Source organism: Gadus macrocephalus, chromosome 6, assembly GCF_031168955.1.
Source record: "Gadus macrocephalus chromosome 6, ASM3116895v1".
Classification (NCBI taxonomy): Eukaryota; Metazoa; Chordata; class Actinopteri; order Gadiformes; family Gadidae; genus Gadus; species Gadus macrocephalus.
The window spans coordinates 27491969-27495190 of record NC_082387.1 but is presented as its reverse complement, the minus strand read 5'-3'; the positions used below and the strand labels follow the sequence as shown (position 1 = coordinate 27495190).

The following is a 3222-nucleotide window of genomic DNA, read 5'->3' as shown; positions in this document are numbered from 1 at the left end:
TGTCTATCAGACATGCTCTTAGCCCCAATGTAGCAGCATGAATCAGCCCTCTTGAAACCTAATTGATGCCACGCCCTCTCACCTGTGTCCAGTGACCATGATTGGTCAATGCAGTTTGGCATTTATGTTAATTAGACACAGCTGGGGTGGCTGAGTCTTTCCCTGGCCTCCATTGCTTGTGTAGGTTGCCTCTAGCCTGTCCCAGCTGGTAAGTCTTCACTGTTTTATTCTTTGATGGGTCATGTGTTTTACTTTTGATGCTGTCTTTTGTTTCTCTTTCTGTTCACAGTGGTTCCTGTAGTTTGTGATTCCAGCTCCTGTCACTGACATTGCTGTCAGTCACTTTGCAGTGAGTAACACCCATTCATGTTTTCTTGAGCTGATGGATGGAGATGTGTAGATGTGGTTTGGGCTTTTTAAAGGTTGGCCTTCTGTCTTTATTCACTACACACGTGGAATCTGCACTTGCTAGGATTTTTAATTTAACTCTTATTTACTGGTTTCTTGTTGTCCCTATATATGTTTTTGTTATAGTGGCAAAAACATGCATCATCAAAAATTACTTGTACTGAATACCAATACCAACTCTGCTAAAAGTCCACATATCCTAAGTACAATAACGAATGTTTTGTCATACTTTAGAGTAAATTGAACTCCTGTCCTTTCTGTTAAACTTGCTGTGGATGCTACCGCTCCACGTGTTTTTCATTGTGTATATTTTGTACGACTTGTGTTGACGAGGTGACTGTCTCAACTCGTGGGGGGGCCCCTTTGGCCCCCCCAGAGCAACGACCACCTCCACCTTGTACACCGAGGCCCTGGAAACCGTGGCAACAGAATGGGGTAAACTGAAGCATCTGTTAGAGGCAACGAGGGAGCCGTTCTGGCACGGGGAGGACTCTGCAGCTGAACCCGGGTCTACTGCACAATGCCCTGCTCTGTTTGGCAGCATCGTGAAGAACCTTTTCCTTCAACGTTTGAATCAGGATGGTGAAGCCTGGACCCGCTTTGCTTTGCTCTGCTGGGTCTGGTGCTCTGGTCCTGGGGGCCCGGGGTCTCCTGGGGGCCCGGGATCTCCTGGGGGCCCCTAGTCTCCTGGGGGCCCGGGGTCTCCCGGGGGCCCGGGATCTCCTGGGGGCCCCTAGTCTCCTGGGGGCCCGGGGTCTCCTGGGGGCCTGGGGTCTCCTGGTCCAGCCACACTTTGCTCCTCCATGGTGACCTGCTCCAGTCCACTTGACGTCCAGAACCATTGAGGCTCTTCTGCTCCAGCAGTACTCTTGTCTCTCGTGCAGCAGACGAGTGTGACCGTGGTACTGGGAGTCAGGCCTTGCTTGTTGAATTATGGGACTTATTTTAGTTTAATGTCTTGACTTTAAAACGCTCCTCTTTAGGTGCAGTCACTCCTATGCTCATGGAAGAACCTTTTTGCTTCATGCTACTTTTTAGCGACTTGGTCATTTGTCCTTTTGAAGTTGCACTGATTGAAGCTGGTTTTCTTGTTCTCAGCCTTGCCTGTAGGATTGTACTTTTAACACCATTCCTGGCTATTTAAAAGCACTTCAACATTTAAATAGTTCAACACTGGGTAGTCATGCAGATGCCAGACTGGCATGGAGGGATGTATGTATTTGGTACCTTCAGCCCATTCAGTATTATCACGCGCTTACGGTGTTTGTAATAACGCAGTTTAAAAGAATGGTGTTGGGTAACGCTTATTTTTTCAGTAACGGGGTAATCTAACTAACTACTGTTTTTGTCGTTACCATGGTGTTACCATTACTGTACGTTAATGCGGTGCGTTACTATGCATGATTGAATAAACTGCGTTATCCGAAAGCACCCCTGGCTCCAAACACAAACTGCTAGTGAGGAGACGGGGTGGGTTAAACAACGAGATAAGCGATTATGATTGGCTAAGGCAGTCATGTTTCATGGTAGCCAATCGGAACCAGTGTTTTTACATAAAAGCCAGGGCACGTAAGCACACACCGATTTAATTTGCTATAGAGTTAAGCACACTTTATATTTACTTTTATTACAAAGATAGACTTGATGTGCAGGACAAACCACTTGCTGTCTGTTGATGTGAAATAAATATCGACGGCTATGTACCTCTCTGTTCTGCTCATTTCAACTGACTTGTGTAATATCCGAATTCTTTGACTTATAGTGACTGTAGTAGTGACTGTTTTAAAGTAGTGACTGTTTTAAAGTAACGTCCAACACTGCCCGCTTGTAGTTAGGGTTAGCAGCTACAATGGCCTTATTGATAAAAACTGCATTGACCTCGATAAGCAGCTAACGTCCTGAAGCTGAGTCTTTCAATAATGATGTGTCAGTAGGCTACCATAATTAATATATTTGACATTTGATTAACCACAACCAGCCACCCCATGTTGCCTAGTCCTATTGTAGACATTTTAGTTTGGTTATCAAAATGTCTTATTAATCCTCTAGCGCCCTTGTTCTCTACGTACTGACTTCAGTTTTTGTATCCATCTAGAGAGCATGAGGACCAACCATCCGCCTCACTGTGACTCAACACTTGCTTCCTGAATAAACTCTTTCGATAAATGCATGCTTTGTTTTCATGCTGGTCTTGCTAGAAAGGCAGGGAAATGTATTGTCTTAAAATTATTTGACAAATTTTGATATTTTATACTCTGACAATCTTTCTATACAGTTGCATCAATTTCTTTGTAATTCCATTTGAATAAAAATATCTTCCCTACAAGCTCTGATGTAATTTGCAAGCAAAGTCTCTAAAATAACTTCTGTGCTAATGTTGAGTAGGAATACTTCTTGATGGGAGCTGAGCAGCTCACAGGTGCTTATGCTTGTCAGTGTGATAATCAAACATCACAAGGGGACCTTGGAGACCTGGCTCCGTGTGTCGTACCCATGGAGGATCTCTCCCCGGAGCCGGCGGGCAGCAGGAAGACGAGCAGCGCCTGGCTGGAGACGAGGACGAAGGTCGAGGCTGTACTACAGCATCCCGTCTGGGTACCGTGGGGTACGGCTCCTGGCAGTACAGCTCGTTGCGCTTGGCCTGCAGGCGGGAAGAAGTGGGGAGAGGTTAAGAAATACAGAGCACTCTGGGTGGAAGTGGTCCAGCTCAGCTTTAGGGAGCGCCACTCACTGGTAAGGAGCTTTTGTGGGGTGACCTCGTAAGCAACGGTGAGAGATGGCATGCAGTGGCTGAGCAAGGAGTACCCCGTTATG

General features: G+C 46.1%; 1 long non-coding RNA gene across 1 annotated transcript; it reads left to right on the top strand.

Moving 5' to 3' along the window:
• The first annotated feature begins 6 nt into the window (after positions 1–6).
• LOC132459076 (uncharacterized) lies at positions 7–2718 on the top strand. The gene is made up of 3 exons (XR_009526104.1): positions 7–208; positions 290–349; positions 2504–2718. It is a non-coding gene; the product is annotated as an uncharacterized LOC132459076 (long non-coding RNA).
• The last annotated feature ends 504 nt before the right edge of the window (positions 2719–3222 follow it).